The sequence below is a fragment of the Cryptotermes secundus genome, unplaced genomic scaffold, assembly GCF_002891405.2.
Source record: "Cryptotermes secundus unplaced genomic scaffold, Csec_1.0 scaffold298, whole genome shotgun sequence".
In the NCBI taxonomy this organism is placed as follows: Eukaryota; Metazoa; Arthropoda; class Insecta; order Blattodea; family Kalotermitidae; genus Cryptotermes; species Cryptotermes secundus.
Genome location: NW_019741976.1, coordinates 932553 through 953481, shown reverse-complemented (window position 1 = coordinate 953481; position 20929 = coordinate 932553).

Here is a 20929-nt window from a genome sequence, read left to right as displayed (position 1 = left end):
GAGAGCAAAATCGTAATTTATTGAGGCGAAATTGAAGCAGTACTTTCTCTGTTCCTCTCTTACTCTCCTACTTTTGTACTCTCATCACTTTCTCACTCTCTTTTTCCCCGTTTCCTGCTAGGCCGAATTATTTGTGGATGAGGAAGGGAAACCCCTTTTTGAAGGCGCTCATAAATCACAAGAACGGTATTTGAAAGCCCCGCTGGTTTAGACTGGTCTCATGAGACAACCAGAAGCCTGTGTACAGCCGGAGAACTACGTCCCTCTGGGCTGATACTGCTCTATTGCTTGCTTCACCCCACGGGGCCAGATCCACTTGACATCATCGGTAATACAGAGCTTCGTTTTGGTTCTTTATCAAATGAGCGCAGTGCCTGACGCCAGGCGAACAAAAGGCTCTCACGATTCAACTGGCTTGATTTGGGTTACCTCTGGACACACACAGCCTTGCGGAGCGGGCGCGTTGTCAGAAGCAGTACACCAAAGGAAATGGAGAAATACAAAGAAACGTATATGCCACTGTCATGAAGTCACCCGCATTCAAACAGTGCTGAAAGTTACAGTAAATGCTTTAGTTCATGTCTCTGTCTAGTTACTAATCTTTAAAAAAAAAGAAGGTAATGTTTTTCCTGTGCTTAACTAATTAAATACTACGCCACGAAGACGTATGGGGACGGATGTATAGATCCACGTATTCTTGTACGATTTCACGGTGGTGACTATGAACAATGCCGTCTTCTGCGATGTGGCGCCGTGTAGATCTGACGTGAACCGATGTTTCGGAAGAACATATCGCCTCCATGTTCAGGGTAGACTACGGACTGCAGCCATATGGTCACGCTGGTTTTTCGCTCGCGAGTTTTTCTACCATGAAGACGGAGACATGTTCCTCCGAAACGTCGGTTCACACAAGATCTACACGGCGTCACATCCCAGAAGACGGTATCCTCCTCGGCACTAGTTGGACGTGAATGACCACCTTCAAGCCCCGGCCACTTTACCCCCGGAACCCACTGGATAAGGGGCTGCGTGGGCCCCAGACCTGGTCTCGAAGACGCGAAGAGGAGAACAACTTTGCCCTCGACCATCCCTCGCGGAGCCCGTTGCTCTACGGACAGCACAATCCCGGCTCCCATTGGTATCCGTTATTATTTTCACATTAACCTTCATGGTGAAGACAATGGCCGTGAAATCCACAGTGCTATCGCGTGTTACACGTAGAATCCAGCTTGGTTTAAGAATGTACGATATGGTCTGTTCGGTGTTGTGTTGGCCTGTGACGACTGACTTCCTGAGATGGATCGATTACCAGCGTAAAGACTCCTACGGCATGGCTAAAAGTTTAATTTTGCCTGAAGTTAATTCTGAATAGGAAGAGGCCATGACGTCGAAGATCTGATAACTGAACAAGAGGAAAATAATCTCGGATTATTTAGGATTGTTTTAACTGCACAAATTTTGTAGCGTCAAACTGCGAAAGAACTGAAGAAGTCACAGAAGGAATCGGACATCGTCCATTTTGAACATACTCGTACAATAATAAATTTATTGTGTATGGGCTGAAAAATTGTACGGAAAGTTTCGGCCATGATAGCTGGTCACCGTACCGAGATTCGAACTCGAATACCAAGTAGGATTTTTAATCAATCTATCGCAGCTTTCTATAGGTGAAACAGATGATGTTGATGACTGCGAAGTAACATTTATCTGCTTCTCTCTGTATACTGGCAAACAGTCAGTTCTGACGCGTTTGCTCCTAGGTGCATGAAGACAGTAATGGACATAATAAGATGAGAATTTCGCAGTGTAAAATCGCTCTGACGAGGAAATCAGCAGTCGCAGCTAAATTCAGCGCCATTCCGCCATATTTATACGAGAAGACTACACATAAGCGGATGGCTAAACAGTAACTTCCGGTTTGCCACTTTAACCGCCGTAGCGAACCAGCCAGGTAGCTCACCTACTTAACTGCGATCAATCACTGGCTTCTTTATATGAGCGGTTGGGGGGTGGTGATGGTGGTGTTGGTGGGGGGAGGGGGGTGTTGCAAGATCTGATCTCCGGGTTCCTGTTTTAATGCTCTTAGTAGAAACTTGGGAAATGCTTTCAGTCTGAAGGAGACCGACTTCTGCATGCTACATTACACAGTTTTACGAGACAAGAAGCATACTCTTATAATGAGCTAGTTCATTTCACTTCCAGGCCTCACAATGTCTGCTCTCAATCTTATCCTCCCATTTCTTCCTCGATATTTCAAAGTGACATTTCCCAAGTGGATTTCCACCAAAGTATATGTATGTATTATTTGTCTCTCAAATCCTAGTCACATGCCCAACGCGTTGTGGTCTCCTGGTTAAGCTTATTAAAGACATACAAAGTAAACTCCATAAGAAATCGACTTCTTTGTTATGTAATATAATAAATTTGTCACTTATTTTATTAATCCTTCTTAAATTCAAATATAGTCCTGATACAATTGTTTCCAGTCAGAAGTACATTTTTCCTTCCTCAAAGTAAGGAACCACATTTTACACCCATACAAAACAATAGCTACGCTGTTTTGTAAATACATNATTCCGTGTTACATCAGCAGGATAAACTTTATTTGCTGTTCATTGCGCTCTTCAGTTTATTGCATAGTGTGAATATGTACGATTTTGCCTAGGTTTCGGAGGTTTATATTGCCTCAATCATCAGTGTGTAAGGTGAGTTTCTGTGTATATATGAGACACAACGAAGAGAGTGGAGGGAGAATGCGGCTTAGTACCACGTTTATATCAACCAAACAATAGACCGGGAAAGTTGCATAGCCGAGCCCTTTAAGGGCTGCACCAGCAACCAGTACTCCCGACCGGTCACTTGCCATGCCTGGCCAGCACCTGGATGGTTGACGTTCGGGAATATAGGTTCGCCGGGAATCTTCTCGTGCAAAGCAGAATCTGCAAACAGATCACCTATCTCATTTTTCTTCAATTGTAAATTTACAAGAGGCCGGCACCCACCATAATTCCCTACGCCCCAACCAAATTCCAGACAATTTTATTTCAATATATGCCTCCGTCATGCTGACTTCTTCTGTTAAAATTTCTCTGTCTTTAATCTTTACGGTCCTACCAACTTAAAACATTACATTAGAGTGTCTTCTCTCATTTAGGCATTTACGGTTATGAGCAGGCAGCCACTGCGTTCTGACATTGTTTTCTCTTTCTCATAATTCTGTCAATTAATCTGTAGCTCATTTTCAACTTTGACAAAACAAAAGTGTTATAAATTTTAATTTATCTATCTTGAATACCTGCGTGCTATATCTTTCTTGACAGTTTTTTTGAAATTGCAATGAACAAGCCCTGATACTGTACTTCTACAAGATCAAACATCATACAAAATACATTTTTCTTTCGAACTTTAAAAGAGTTGAACAAAAATACCATTGAAGAACTCGAGCGTCAGTCTGTCTTCTTTATATTCTGCAGAAATATTTTATGACACAGAAGACAATTCAGTATTTTCCAATCATTTAAAAACCCCCTTCAATATATCTTATGTGAAGCTTTCGTGCACTGGAACAGATATTCGAATGAACTCTCTGGATCTGTATAGAATATCAACTTTCCAGTCCACTAGGCCTGCACAAAGTACAACTGCAATCCTTCTGGCAGCACTCACCTACTTACAGCAGCGTACGAAATTGCAGAGTGCGATTGGAAAAGAGAAAGAGAACAAGCGGTACAATCTAAGAAATTGTGAGTATATTGATGTCGAATATTATCTCTTCTCACCTCTGTAATAAAAGAAGATAGGATCTGATATTTTAGCTTCAGAGTTTATGCAAGCCACTCACTTTAAAATCAGCCACAGGACGGGTAAAACCATTTCCCATCCCTCAATCTATAGTCTCCCTTCTTGCATCAGCAGCATACATCTCCAATTGGAGAAGAAAGCTTTCGATCCTGTCTACGCCTCTGCATTCCTTCATTCTGTCCGTTCCCATGTTAAAACAGAGAAATGAGATGAACACTTGAAAGCGTCAACACCGATTCGAGAGAATCAGTTCCAGAGAGTCCTCTATTCAAGATTAACACGAACGTTGTGAAGGAAATCGGTCTGCTGTGTCTCATTTGAACGCCTTCGACTGAATGACTCAGGCAGAAAGTTACAGCTACCAGGGACACTGGCTGTTAACACGAAAGCCATTGTGTCCAATAAAAAAATAAATTACCTACTTTATGATTTTTAATTACAGCAAAGGCTCTTTTTAAAGGAACATGAGAATGGAGAAATTTACCTAACAGGAGCTTCATGCTGTCACATGTTAGTAACTATACGCCGGATCTTTTATTGTTACTAGTGGGGTGGGACTGAGTCCCTTGTATTGCGGCCACTTCTGGCCTATTGTACTATCCCCAGATGATAACTTCTCACTACGACACTCACTAAGTCTTCTACATGTGCTATTTCTTCACGTTACCAGGTAACGTATTTCAACAATGTCCTCTGCTTCCATGTTCACACCTTTACCCGCTGCCGACTGTCTCGCAACTAACCCATTGCTCGGTTGGTTGAACTACTGCTGGTCTTCGCCAGCACAATCGTTCCTGACTTCAGTCTTCTAGAGATCCATCACTCAAGATTTTCTCCCAATTATATAGCAGCCGTTGACCATCAATGGGTTTAGCATTGCTACATGTTTAGTCAGCCGTTACCACACAACGGATAATGATTTTGTAGTCATGCCGTAATATTTTCACTAAATATTACTGGATGTAATTAATGAGTCAGCATGAGTCAGACAGGTCATTAAGCGGGTATTTCTTTAGCCCACTTAAATATTTATTTGAAAACGTAAACGGAAGAGTCCATTTGTGGGTTTCAAGCAATAAAATGCGTGTTAAAGGAACATGACGTAAATATGTCGACTAGATTCGTCTGGTTCAGATTTGAGTGCAGCAGCGGGTTCTTGTGGAAATGGCCATGAAATTTACTGTCTATATAAGGCGGAGTCAGAGTTCGAGTCCCGGTATGGTCAAGAATTTTTTCTTCTCCACCCTGCCCAGACCGGCCCTGAGGCCCACTCCGCCTCCTATCCAATGGGTACTTGTCGGCTTTTCGCCGGCAGTAAAGCTGCTGGGGCGTGAAGCTGACCAATCGCCTCCAATTATTGCCGAGATAAAGAAAACGCGAATCTATACATATAATCCTCCGTACGTCGTCATGTCATAGTGCTTAATTAGCTAAGCACAGGGAAAATTTGCTTACCTTTCATAAAGCGGAGACTTTCTTAACTTAGAGCCAGCAAGTTTCTTACAGTTTAGTGTGACCCCAGTACAGTCTACGAAAAACATAGACATTCTAAGTGGGCGAGGTTTTCCGACCAAGTATTTGTAGGTACTTTCCACATGAGTCGTGAAATTCCCACATCTCGTCTGTTCCGTTACATTGACTTAAGCGCCGAAACAATATCACGGCATAATGAGTTGCAATCTCCTGAGATGATGCCGTGTAACCCGGTGGTTGTCATCTGACATTTCGGAGGAACATATTTCCTCCATCTTCAGGGGCGAAGGATAAGTGAAGCACGAAAGCAGCATGAAGCACGTATCAACAGCCACCACTGTGATGACCTCAAATCAGACAGTTGTAATAAATTATATGTTTATGTGTAAGATACGACCATTTCATTCCTTGTATGCAACTTGTACGCCCATCCTAAGATATATATGTTATCTACTGACCTCTGTACAAATTTTTTATCCTCTCAGAATAACTGATGAAGGAAATATAGCCACTGTGACATTTAGTCTGTGTGCACTGGTCACATATAAAAACCCACGTAAGTTTCATTATTATGTCATTTAGAAGTAAGAAAATTGCAAAATATTTTCTGCTACTCAACACTTTCTATCTCATTACCTATTTATATCTTAACTGTTCCGCACAGAAAAGGAAGAATGGAATTTATCTTCCCCCCCCCCACCAAGTAAAGTAATATAAAATGAAAATCCCCAAAATTCCCTCTGGATACTCCGGTATATCCGTTCCGTTTCTATGTGAATTCAGGTTCCAGTGATATTCAGTGTACTCTCCTTTTCTAAGGAAGCTTGGGAATATCGTTTCGAAACGTAGACTCTGAAGATGAAGGCGACATGTTCCTCCGCAACGTCGGTTGTCTGTCAATGACCCACATGACGTTATATCCCAGAAGGTAGAACTATTAAAACTCTCTGGTAGTACTACCAGGAAGCTGAGCAGTGCTAGTATTGAAACTTGCCAGTTCAATCCAACTTCCATGTTCGAAACATGTTCCACTAAGCCCCATTTTAATGCTATTATACCATCTCCTTCTCGGTCTTCCAAGTTCTTATTTTCCAAACGATTTCTGGACCAAAATGATGTATGCATATCCTGTCTCCCCATCCCAGCTAGAGCTACAGCTACAGCCCACCGTAATGTTTCTTATTTTACTATTTAACAATTTTAGGTGAGCTGAGTAGTGAGGAAATATTTTATTATAAATGTTAATTAGCACCGTCCATTGTGACTTATAAAATGTTTCTTTTTTCTTCTTTAATCTTTTATCATTGACATGTTTCGGTCTTATAAGTCATCTTCAGAAGGATATCAATACAACTAGAAACCACTATTACAATGTGATTTGTGAATATTTATATAAATAGACAATGTTATTATAATAGAACAGGACGACACGAAAGATAGGATGCAATAACAAACGCTCATACTGAAATTAAATAGGAATTGTGGAAATGCTACATTATACCCATAATATACACGTATCTGCAGAAGCAACGGGACCACAAGGCGATACACGCTCGACTTCCTTTTTTAAACATACTAATTATAATTTTAAAATATTTTAACGTATTAGCAAAAGCCGCTGTAGTTGTTAAAATATTACATTTTGTACTCATTGTATTATGATAACATTTTATGTATATATAAATTTTCACAAAACACACTGTAATAGTGGTTTCTAACTTTAAACATATCCTGCTGTATGTGGTCTACAAGACAGAATCATGTCAAGAATAAAAGATAAAATAAAATATTACCAGTCACACTGGACGGTGTTAATTAACGTTTATAATAGTGCTAGTGTGACGGACCAGGATGAACCAAATCATTTTTTTCTTTATGTAACATCTTGAAGCCTCCCCTATTCCTGTTAGACTGATATAAAGTCCTGAATGCTTTCTAGTACTAATGGGCATATTTGCTGCTCTTTTCTCAAAATAAGAAATTATAAATGACCTCGGGAAATATTACTGTGGGGGAGGGGCGTTATTTTAAACAAAACTATTCCTTCGTTTATACACGTATATATTAACACATATACTCTACCTACACAAATTTTGAATTTTAGGACTTTGTGTAGTAGATAGTGTGATAACAATTCCTGTTTCTCATATCAAAGCTGTGTAAGTGACTTCTGTTCTGTCTGCAACATTATTACATATAGCGTTTCATCTATTCCCTCTGATTAATTCTAATTCCTAACAAGATAATGCTAAATAAAAGAAAGGAGCAAAACGGAATGGGCTAAATACGATATTTAGTATTGTTATATGACGCCTGAAAGCCGGAAGTGCGCAGTTAGAGAAGCACAACAGAGACGTCTGTTGCTAGACAACCGCTAGGCAAACATTGTTCCCGCAGCAACGAATTAGCACACGTTTCGTGACAACAGACAATAACAGAGGAATCAACTGTCCATGTGGGTGTTCTAAATTCGGTTCTCATGAGGTACCTCAGTCCGAGTTTCGGATATCGAGACAGAGAACTCGAGAAACTAGAGACCAGCCAAGATCCAGACAACAGTGAGAGATTCGTCATCAAGGAGTTCAATGTGTGAACTGTTATAATTGTAATAGAGACGTCCAATAAATTCGGTCAACATATCTATAACTCGCAATTATTAGTCACGCTTACACCTTATACGTAACAGTATGTGTCTCTCATTAGTATGCAAATTAAAACGAGTTCTCTTCCGTCTATGAGCGTAGATGTGAAATGATTCACGTTTCGTCCTAATGCGAAAGAGGTTATGAGACTTCTTGGAGAAACCAGAGCACAATTGTGAGCAGAAAGACTCAAGAGATGAACACCTTCGAAGGAATAATTGTAGATCGCAAAAGCTACCATATAAAACGAACCAAGTGCAACATTTCCGACGCTTTAGCTCACTCTTACTAAATTGTGTAAAATGAAGTTAAACTCGCGGAAAAATATATGTTGGATATCAAATTCCCGCTTCATTTTTCTGTACAATGCTCCTTCAAAACTCATTTCGGCGTGATAAATACTTAGCCAGGCACGCTCGAGATGCTCAGAAACGAATGCAGATCTCCGTGTAAATTGTCCGTTGTTGTCCAGGGGTTCTCACGTACTCAAACGTGGACAGACGGACTGACGGACTGACGGACAGACGGAGTGACGAACAGAACGAAATACCGAACCAAATATGTTCATTTCAATAATTTATGATTGGAAGCACGCCAAAATGGATGCAAGGGGAATGGTGCATGACGGGAAAATACAGCGAAACCTGCGAAAATGAACATCCTTTTAGTCGGCTATCTGTCATAGCAGGCACCATATTTACTGAACCGACAAGTTTGTAATAGTTTACACATGACCACCCTCTGTAACTTCGCTACCGTCCCACTTTGAATCTTCTTCACGTTCTTGCATTTTGTGCTGTGGTGTACGTACTTTAGGAGACAAATTTTATTTTTACTAACCTATAACAAAGAAAATAAACTAGACTATGATTTTGCCTTCAGTTTGGTATTGGTGTGAAATTTGTTGTCGAAAACATTAAGGGAAGAACATTGACCGAGGGTATTTGAGGACAGGATGCTGAGGAGAATACTTGGACCCAAGAGGGCTGAAATAATAGAAGGCTGGAGAGAGATTCATAACGAGACCCTTCGTAACATGAACTCCTCGGCACTTATAACTGGAATGATCAAACCAAGGAGGATGAGACTCGCAGGGCATGTAGCGCACACAACATAGAAGATGATTGCATACAGGGTTTTAATAGTAAGCCAGAAAGAAAGAGAAAACTAGGTTGACCTAGAAATAGGTGGGAAGATAATATTAAAATTAATTTCAAAGAAGTAAGATGGGTTAATGTGGATTGTATTCATCTGGCTTAGGGCAGAGGCCAGTGACGGGTTCTTGTGAACACGGTAATGAACCTTTGTCTTCCATAAAATGTTACAAAATTATTGAGTAGCTGAGTAAGTGTTGGCTTCTGAAGAAGGGCTGGGTTCTTTGGAGTCAGTCAGTCAGTTAGTACAAGAGAAACACTCCACTCATATGTTGGTTTCATGTTCAGTAGACATACCTGCTAAATATAAGTTCTCCTCTATTTTGCCATTGATAGCTAAAATGTACAAATGTACGTACTATACGTTTATTTCCTTGTTATTCATTTTAGAGTACTGCACTATGCACTACAGATTGTTATTTAGAATTCGTAAATAGAACTATGTAAAAGTAGCTCTTTCCCAGTCACATAAAATCCATTGATCTCTTATTAACAGGTGGTTAACATTTCTTTGGAAAAGAGGGGATTTAAATACTGCAGAAAGTCTTAAATGGCCGAAATATATCTCTTAGGATCATTAAAATTCAATGTCATGCGAGGGGAAATTTTTAAATACAACATTTCAGGGTGAGATTTACATGGCAGTCCTGCTGGTAATTCCAGGGTAAGTGGAGAAGAGTGGCTTAAGAAGCAACACAATGCAATTGCTATGTAAGAAACCGCAGTACAGATAGACCGTCTATGGCAACACTGTTTCCTGTAAGCTGGCCACTGGCTTAAGCTGGCTGATGTGAATGTAACTACGGGCAACAGCATTTCACTGGGTATGATTTCAAAAGGCTTAGTGTAGGATTCAGAGACTGACTTCTGTGACCACGGGTCTCATAACAGCAAGGAACTACTTGGCAACTATCAGACACTAACACCCTACACCATGAAGTTATTTATGGAACATGCTTCTGTTTACCAGGCACGGCTAAATCGTTGAATTTCCTAACCAAAGAACTTACTACATTGTAGAAAGGTTGCAGAAACTTTACTAATGTCTGACAGTGTAACTCCTCTAGCTTTAAAAAGGGTGAAAGGTAAATGTATCCCTGTAACAGGCCGTGAAGGCGCATAGTGTTGTGAGACGTCGAGGCTCTCACATATTCTAGAAAATGTAAACTTGGTAAGGTTAATGTTTCCGTTCGTGGATCCAACAATAACACCAGACGTAATGACGAACTTTCATGAAATTTGGTGTGAAGGCTATGCCGTCGGGGGTAAACTCATCTTGCAACGTATTAGTTTCCTGCTATCGGTAATGGCAACGCGATAGCTTTGGCAGCTTCTGAGGTGGAGAGACATTACAGCTGTTTAATTTTAGATCCTGAAATTCTGAGTAAAAGGTGTTGCAGTAGTATCAGTAGTAGTGGTAGTAGTAGCAGCAACAGTAGTAGTAGTATTAGTAGTACTAGTAGCAGAAACGGTTGTAGCAGTAGCAATATTAGTAACAATTTTTTCCTTTTATCTCCTTTTTACACCATTTGTTCTTTCAATTTTACTCTTTCTCCATCTTCCGATTTTCTTTTATACGTTTATATTCTTGTGTGTGTTCAGGATCAATACAGGAAAGAATGACGTGCTTTTGCTCACAAAATATCTTCATCGGAGAGGAAATAATAGCCATGTTATGAATCTGCCGTAACGTTGGAAACTTATACTTTTTCTGGTGTTATGAAGGATTCATATATCACTTTTTTAGAAGAGGTTTCGATGCTCAGAATGATAAGGAGTTGCAGACAGTTGTAAAGTGTATGTTGGTGTTATGTTGGCTTGGGAATGTGGGGGTGACATTGACACGTGACTCGCTTTGGAATGCTTTCTCCAGCAGCATGTGCATACAAATGTATGTCTTCCCTCGTCCGCTTCTTATAAGACGAGGAAAATTAGAGAGAACGTTACATCACTGCAGGATGACAAATAACTTAGTGCGACTACAAATTTCTAGGCTGCTTTCCTTAACTAAGAAAAGAAAATAGACTTACTGTATATTTGTCATCCCAAAATAAGTTTCCAATCAACTGGATAATTTTCATGTAAGTTGGTATGAATAGTATTTCACCGGAGACTAGAGGTGATTTCTATCACAAATAATACAAACATGGTGGATAGTAATTGAAGCCATATTCTGGAAAAACCCAAATTATCTACAATGCAGAAATTGGTTTACTTATTTCTATTCTGCAGTAACAAGTAACGAACCATTGCATCTATGGATGTGTCATTTGGAATGGGGTTGTAAAATCATAAACAAGGGTAAGTGACCTGTGTGAAACCCCGTATTTAGAATTAGAAATTCAAATTTGACGATATAAAACTTTAGAGATTACATCTGGAAGATTTCAGAATATGGGGAACTATACTAATGGTAATTATTTACAGAATTGGATTTAAAAATTTATCCTAACGTCTTTATATACGTGGACACGCCTTAAAGAAAGAAGATATCAGCAATTTTTATACCAGAAGTTCTTCTTATATTTTCTCACGTATTGTCTTTCTTCAGTGTGAACCATTGTGAAATAATGCTGGATTCAGAAAATTATTTAATCTGAAGCTTTACTTTTCATGTAATAATGAGAAACAAGGAGATTGTTCACTTATGGTTCAATCATTTTCAAACTCTTTCCCCTTTCCTTAGAAACTTCAGTATAATGTACATTGTAAACGAATAACACTACACCATGAAATGGCTGGGAAGGGATTAGAATATGACAAGTTGCCTGTCTCTCTGGCCATTTTCTAATCGTCCTAATGGCATTTCCTTTATAAATTTTAGAGCTTACTCGTAAACACAGTATAGAGAATTGCGAGAACGTCACACAGTACAATCCAAGCAATACAAAATTTCTGAAAGCTCCAGACACGCCAGGTGAAGTAAATAACAAATTGAAACTAATATTTCGATTTCCCAGATATTCACAGAAGAGTGTTAAGGTCATGACGCACAGTACTTCTTGAGGAGACAATAGTCCCTCCGCTAGACACGAAACTACGTGTCTTACATGCAACCCGAAGGTTCTTTTCTGTGCAGAAGAACTCGACACTGAACTGTCTCGGACTATATAAATCCGTCTAGGTCATCATACTCTGTACCCAATATTATTTTTTTCATATTACATCAGTTTACACTTAACTTTCTGCAGATGTATCTCTCCTTCAGAACTGCCAACTAAATTGTGAGTGTATTGCTCGTCTCTCTTGTGCCTCTTCATGTGTAGCCCATTTCATCTCACTTAATTCGAACACTTTAATAATATTCCGCAAGGAGAACAAATTTATGAAGCTCCTTATTTTGTAATTATCCCTAGTCTGTTGTTACATCATTTGTCTTAGGACGAAATACTCTCCTCAGCACCATTATTATTATTGTTGTTATTAATATTGGAGGGGGTGGGTTTCCCCATGCACCGCGACTAATAGTCCATTGTACGTCCCCCATCTACCAGAGGCATTGGAAACTACTTGGGCGGGAAACTTTTTGCCTAATTTTGCTCAGAGGTCTCCTAGAGACATGAGGAATCTTTTACGTGCTGTAAATCTACGACACGGGACCCACGGCTTAAAGTCCCTCCCGGAGGACTTGTTCCCTGAATTTTTCCGCCCTTAAAAATTCCACGGGTTTGAACCCGCGTACCTTGAGTCATGAGGTGGGAACGTTACCCCTAGACTACGGAGGCCGCTTCTTCAGCACCATATTCTAAAGCACTGTCAATATTCATGTGAGATTTTCTTTTTCAATGGATCTTCCAGCCCATTCAGGGCCCTGGCCTCTTATTGAGTTCCGTAATCATTTTTCACAGACGGTAGGACTCCTTTGACAAGTGATCAGCTCATTGCAAGGCCGATACCTACTCACAGGACAACACAAACACAGAATAAACCCATATAAAAACCAAACATCCATGCCGTAAGTGGGATTGAAACCCACGATCTCGCGTCCGAGGGAGCGAAGACAGTTCATGCCTTAGACCGCGCGGCTACTGTTACCGGCCCTTAATGTAAGATACACGTATGTATACGTATATGTATATATATATTAAAAGGTGTCAACTTATATGTAATTTAAATATGTTCTGCAATTCTACGAAAATGAAGAAATAATCCTACATTAGGTTCACAGGAACCAGCAATCTGAAGATTATAAATACTTATACATTGCTCTGAACCTCGAGGTCGCAATGCATGGTAATTTTGTAGGTACCTTCTGTGATACTTATTGAACTTCAGAATGTGGATGGCTTAAGTGGGCAGAACATGTAGTATGAAGCTTGGCGCACCTCGCCTTCACGTGTTGCAGTCAGTTTATATTCATAAACCAGATTTTGGTGAGTGAATCTTGATGAGACAACGATTGCGTCTGCTATTAAGATAATGACTCTACCAATAATTGCGTTTATTGAAAGTCGTTTTTAAATCCTGGTTTCAGTTCTATGATATTTTAAGTATCCAGAATAGAAATTGTAGTCTCAGCGACTCTAAAACCACTCGCTACCTAACAAAGAATTTAACGGTATTTGCATATTTAATCTTGATTCGTTAATTAGACAGCTTGGCTGTGGAAGAGATGGGGTATTTCAGGATAAACACAGGCCTACTACTTCATTAGCATTCACGCGCTTCAGTCTATGGAGAGTATAGAAGTATTACGAAAGCAGCACAGAAACTACAAAACTCATATTTGCGACGCTGGATTATTATAAAATCAGAGCGAATATTTATCCCTTATTCTTCACCGTGAGATTGCATATATCACATTTATACGGGGTGCAGGAAAACAGTTCTCCATTGGTATCACTGTCTGTCTACTTCTAGCTGTAACCTTAAAACATCTGAAACCCAATCAATCATTATTCGTTACAGTATTATTCATATAGAGCGATTATCCAGCCTAGGTTTCTTCGAAATTTAAATAAGTTCCGTGGATATAAAAGGTTGGAGAAAACTGCATAATGAGGAGCTTCATAACTTGTACTCTTCTCCAAGTATAATTAGAATGATCAAGTCAATGAGCATGAGGTGGGCAGGGCATGTAGCACGAATGGGGGAGAAGAGGAATGCATATAGGATAATGCGGGAAATCCTGAAGGAAAGTGACCACTGGGAAGACCAAGGTGTAGATAAGTGGAAAACATTGAAATGGACCTTAGAGAGAGATAGATGGGATGGTATGGATTGGATTTATCTGGCTCAGGATATGGACCATTGGAGGGCTCTTATAAACACAGTAATGATCTTTCGGGTTCCATAAAATGCTGGGAAATTCTTGAGAAGCTGCACAATTGGCTGCTCCTCCAGAAGGGCTCAGCTCCGTAAGTTAGTTGATAGAGGAAAGAACGCCGATTTTCTTCCTCACCCCCCGAAACAGAGGGCGCACTACTATGAGGGAGGTGTTTGAATTTTTTGAGTTGTTATTGACATGGCTTGTTCTCATGTAATTTATTATATTTCGAAGGATAATCCTGTCTTTTTAATGGATGCCTCCTTCCCTTGAACTGGGGTCGTGTCTACATGACGGGAGTGTGAGACCTGGGGTGAGGGTACTCTCTCCCACGGATGAAAGATGGAGCTAGACTCTGAAAGGTTGCGGGATTGAAATAGCGGCAACACGTTTCTGCAATTAAACGGGCTTTCAGACCGCGAACCTCCACCTTCCATCAACAATGAAGTGTGAGTGGGGCTTTACGCCTGCTTGGGTAGTTTAGATGGTGCCAAGCTGCCTGCCTTCTCGGCTGGCTTCTTGTTCTCTCTTGACTTTACCCAGTGAGCTTCTTGCATCTTAAGTTCCTGGAAACTTAGCTTTACGATTCGTAGTCCATCCACATACACGCACCGCCACATAACCTCATCACAAACAGCTGAAGCGACGAGCAACTCGAATTATATGCAGAAAATTTCCTTGCGCTGAAAGGACACAAGGGAGCTGCAATTGCAACACAGTGAAAGGTAAATGTGATTAACTAAGACGTAAAAATAATTGTCACGTGTTGGCTATGTCACGAGACAAATAATTTTTCGTGCGTCTCGGATTTAGCGAATCTTTACTGGACACTCACACTTACACACCTTACAATTATTATCAGTTGTAGTATCACTTGGCTTCTGTCTCAATACTCAATTCAATTCTCTAATCCTCTATATTCCAATCCTTCTGTAGCTCTCGGCTTATATAGGTGTTCTGTGGACTGGGTACCATACACCATTCTTCACGGTTTCGTTTCTACTGTCCGCTGTTACGTAACGGGCCTTCTGTTGTCCATCTCCGAGAAAACGCGTTCGTTGTTTCGGCATTGTCTTCGCAACGGCTCACCGTTATTGCGTTACCATGGAAGTAACACGTCTGGATTCCAAACATGTGACAATATCTATGGCATAGATTTCGGAATCAACATTATAGAATTCTTAAAAATATAATAATAATCACAATAGTTTGAGTAACGGAAGTTACTGGACCACGTACACCAAAATCTGCTTACAGTTTACAGTGATGTAGCCTCAGTTCGTTGCAACGTGTGCGGGACTTGCGGCAGGAAACTGGCACTAAGAGAGCGCTAAGTTTCGCGCTTCAGCCATCTTACCAGCAGGCTTCCGTGTTCGCGTATGACCAGGAGCCGATATAACAGCCACAGTACAAAGGGACTCACGCATTCCTCCCACATTCCAGCAGCTACTATACAAAGAATGAAAACTCGTTGACCTCTTCAGGCAATTAAATTTCGTCCTGTCTTCTTGTGAGAAGTAAGCATTCTTATGCTTCCAAACCTGGGCCTATAAGATACATATCTACAGTACATACACAAAGTAAGGGAAGGTAAAGCTATCCCTGTAACAGGCCATGGAAGCCCATAGGGCTGTGAGATGCTGAGGTTCCCACATTTTCTAGACAATCTGCTCATAGATGGCGGTGAGGTTGTCAGCCTCACGCGCCGGCCGCCTTTACCTCCCAGGAAGATTTCTGGTACTAATTTCTGTTAGAGGCTGAGTCGACTCCAGGGTCATAGTGCAGCTGGAGGGATAAATTCAATTGAAATATCCAATGACCTCATTGGGAATCGAACCCGCTACCTCCCGGCTTGTAGCATAGTGCCTCAACCAACTACACTACCGCATGGCCCCCACAGACACAAAAGTAGAATGCATATACTGACACGCCTTTAAGCTAGAGCAATACAAATCGAAATACGGGCAAGTAATATGCCTTCGAAAGATGAGCTTGAAGGCTAACAGAAACAGAAATGCACTTAAGTGCTATTTTCCTATTCATGATAACAACATGTTCTTTGTACCACATGTGCAGGAAGGTGAATTTATATTAGTTTTTGGTGTTCACAATCCACATTATTTTCTCTCAAGGTCCCGAGCGTTTTTCTAACCCTTGTATACCAGTGAGGAAGAAAGGGATTTTCGCGAGTGTACTGAGGATACGTGTCTGCATACGTATAGGAGTGACTGGCCGGCATATTTACAGCGCAGCTAATGTATGCAAGTGAATCAGTTGTTTTGCTTGTATGATATACATCTTATGACCCCATAGTCAGATGTAAACACTGTATATTGAGGGCATTTCATGTCAGTACCACATAAGCTCGAATATAAGTGGATTGCCTGTTTTTGCAATGAGAAAACAAGATTTCTTTTTTGACAAAATTGAACATGTCATTTATTTCTGAGGACTGTAAGAAAAAATATACTATTCAGAAATAATAAATTCAAAATTAAATAACTTAAATATAATTCTGGTTATTTTAAAAATGACATTAAAATGAAGTTACATTTCCTCATGCCTGTCTTCTCCGTATTTATTCTTAAAAAACCGAAAACAAGGCGACATCTCTTCTCTAAGAAGCATTGTCTTAAAACATCCTTCTCCTTGTATTCGGGCTAATTAGGTGAATGCAGATATGAAGAGAAAATACAACAGAACTGTATCTACGCCTTTCCAGCATAAAGCATTTCCCTTCAGTCGTTCATCCTCAGGTCGAGCGTGAAAGTAACAGTTGCTAAGAACCAACCGGCAAGCATCGAATATCAAAGAGGGGAAGGAACTGCAGCTCGGTAACAGCCATGGGCTACCCGAAAACACTGAGGAACGGGACTTGTGCAGCTGGCATCAATCCGGTTTGTTCCAATTTAGTTACAGTAGTTCAATCAAAATTGAAGAACAGCTGTAAAAACATGAAAGAAAAACAAGAACCAGTATTTTTCTGCTTTCAAGTCTGTAAATAAGCGATAAAAATACAATGCTGAAATTGTTTAATATCAAATACACGTTTCAACACAATAGCAGTAACAAGAAATAAAAGCCATACTCAACATATTTAGTTTTGGTATGTTTTTACTTGTACCTTGTTATTTTAAACTTGTTTTTATAAATAACTGGAGTTTTTTTAAACAATCAACGTAGCATTTTACAAACATCGCCACTTTATGTGTTAGTGTTCATTAACAATTTTTTCCTTCAAGCTCTGCTTCACGGAGACAGTGGCGACTGCCGCAGTGGCTGCTAGTGGGTCACCACGCCACTGAAACCGGAGAAATATCTTCTCCATTCAATCAGAGTTCCAATGTTTTTCTTCGATTCAGTAGCAAGTACAGTGCAAATCATTTTTTCTAGTAACATATATTCCATTCAAAGAGAGAGGGAGATTCACCGCTGAACTGAAAATCCCAAAGCCGTGATTTCGAGCAAGCGTCACCGTGAAAAAGAACACACACGAAAGACGGTTCTGGTATTATCTACGTTGCCTTACTTTTGAACACTCAAACATCGCTGACGTAGGAATGAAATGATGACGTTTAGGAACATGGAGCTGTAAATCCGACAAATCTTTCAGAATACAAAATAATTTGTTCATTTTCAGTATCTTGCCTAAAGAGCATAGAATCAGCTCCAACATGTGAACACCGCAATTGGAAAAGTGATTAAACCTTAGATTGAAGAAAGCAGTCTTCTGGGATTTGGCACCGTGTATATGTGGTGTTAACCGACGTTTCGGAGGAACGTATCGCCTCCATCTTCAGGGTAGAAGGAAAAATATAAGAAATCCGCAAGCGAAGAGACCGTGAGAACCGGTAAAAGCAGACCCAGTCTGATGGACTGAAGACCCTGAAGATGGAGGCGATACGTTCCTCCGAAACGTCGGTTAACACCACATATACACGGTACCAAATCCCAGAAGACTGCTTTCTTCATGTTCAAAGCCGCGAAAGCCTGAAATCTTACAAACCTTGGATTATTTAACGGTACTGTATCAACTGTATAGGTTATATAGCGTGGAAATGAAGAAAGGCCTATGTTATTTTGTGTACTGTATGAGTCAATATAACTAACACCTCAGAGCGCATACATTCCTAGGCATTATTGTCCTGCAGCTAGTATAGGACATATCACGACCATCAAAACCAGAAGTTTCGTTGCTGAGTTCCTGAGTCCACCACACCTCTCCATCCTGAGACAGCCGACTCCACTTCACAGTCTCAAATCGTATTTATCCATGCATTAAAATAATCATCCATGCGATCTGTATGCAAACCTATTTCAGCCTCCTTATTTTTACAAATCTAATCATATTTTACGGGAAGGTCACTGTAGCCGAGCGGCCTAAGCCACGTACTGTATTCGCTAGTTCGGAAGCCTGGATCGTGTGTTCGAATCCCGGACAAGGCATGGATGTTTAGTATGTGTATGAGTTTATTCTATGTTTGTGTTATCCTGAGTTTAGGTAGAGGTTTTGTGACGAGCTGATCTCTCGTCCAAGCAGTCCTGCCATCTGTAAAATGATAATGAAACTGAAAACCAGAGATCAGGGTCCAAGGGTACTTTAGAGCTAGTGAAAAAAAAATATCGTATTTTACGAGCAGCACAAGTTTTGCAGTCCCTCAATACGTATATTTCTCCCTGTCCTTATTAGGTCGAACAGAAGACAACACAAATATGTTTCAAACACCAATAAGTTGCGTATAACTTTTCACTAAAATTTCGGCGTTTATTATAATAATCGATCCAAGAAATTATATTGTAAACTGTTTTAGCAAATACTGAACAATTTCTTGGACGGAATGTGCTCACTGAATATGGAAAATGCCTGAATCTTTCAGACAGACGTGAAACTGCGCTGATCCCAGTGTGTGCCACATGATTGTGAACTCAAAATGAGCTGGAGGTGCGCTCGCCGCCGTCTCAACTGCTGTTGACAGTAACTTCAGAAGAGAGGGTCTGGGTAGATCCAGACAGGGAATGGGCAAACCGACCTTTGGATTCCGCCTTTTATACGTTGCAATAAGCGTCTTGCATTTGTATGCAGGAGTTCCGATAATTTTATAATGTGTTAAAATTTCCATAGCAAGATTTACTTTAGCGCCCAAACAGAAATGGGAATGTCAGCCCGCAATTGATGACGCTTTTGCTCATGGCGGCTTCCATGTATTGACATGAACACATTAACCGTCTAACTCCACAACTGTGGTCTTCTCTGGAGAGCTTTTAGCAAATCAGTTCACAAATTTCTTGCTTCTATGGAACTCGAAGATCAGTTACCGTATAAAAATATTCTGCCATTGAACACCATCCTGAGCCTGGTAAATCCAGTCCACAACTTTGCCTTAGGTTTCTCTGCGATTCGCTTGCATTTATCTTCCTGTATAATTCTAGGTTCGTCATGCAGCCACTTCCTGTCCTATCAGTGGGATATTCGTTTCTTATTTCTGTCTTTCGTGTTACCTGTTCGGCTCATCACATCCTTTGTGATAATGACCGTTAAAGTTGTGGCCGAAGTGTACAAATTATGAAGGTCCACATCGGACAAATCCCCGCATTTCAATGTTCCTTACTCTATTTTTGGGAGGGGGGCAGGGTGACACTCAGCCCCGGATGATAGCTGATGAGTGCGGTTGAATGAGAATTGGCAGGGGAAACCGAAGTACTCGGAGAGGATCTGCTCCCATTGCCACTTTGCCCACCACAAATCTCATGTGAACTACCTGGGCTCGAACTCCACCCGCCGTGACGGGAAGCCGGCGACTAACCGCCTGAGCTATGGGACGACCTTCCTTGGTTTTACTGAGGGCTAGACATTTTCTGCAACGCCTCCCTCTCAAAGGACCTGCGTCTGTGTTCAGAAAGCGAGACAACAATTGACGTGCAAATAAGAAATTCTTATGAATAAAAATCAAGGCTTTTAAACAGAGCACCGGAAGATAGAGTACGAATTGAACAATACACTTCCCTGATCTTAATCCCTTCAGGATCTGATTATGGATTTCATTATGAGTTCTGAGAGTCGAAAGTTGCAGTTTTCGAAGGATTATTAGCAAATCTAAAATTATAATTGTGTTCACTAATTTGATAATAAGAAATAGAAATAAATACTCAGGTTTCTCCACGTTAACCTGCAGACCAGCCAGCCTACTGGCTTCTATCGGTGTGTGTTCTGCTTCGTCTTACCTTCCATGCATAGGAACAAAATAACAGTAACATAAATAAGAAATTTTGAACTACAATTTGAGACCAACTGTACATAAGAGCTCGAAGGCCCAGTTATGTCTGACGTAGCTGTGTTCCCAAACAAAACTGCACGAAAACACTGTTCTTGCTCATGGCCGCTTTTGCAAACTTTGAAATTAACAAGTGCCGGTAAAATCACGATAAACCTTTCCATTATATCACAAAGGCCTTTTAATTTCAATTTCCGCTTTCTTCCGGAAGGGGATGAGGATACTATAAAACTACGAGGTTTATGAACGCTATAAGCAGAACACATAGAAGAAAATCAGCTCTGGAAATTGGTACTGTTCCACCTACAGAATCTGATAAAC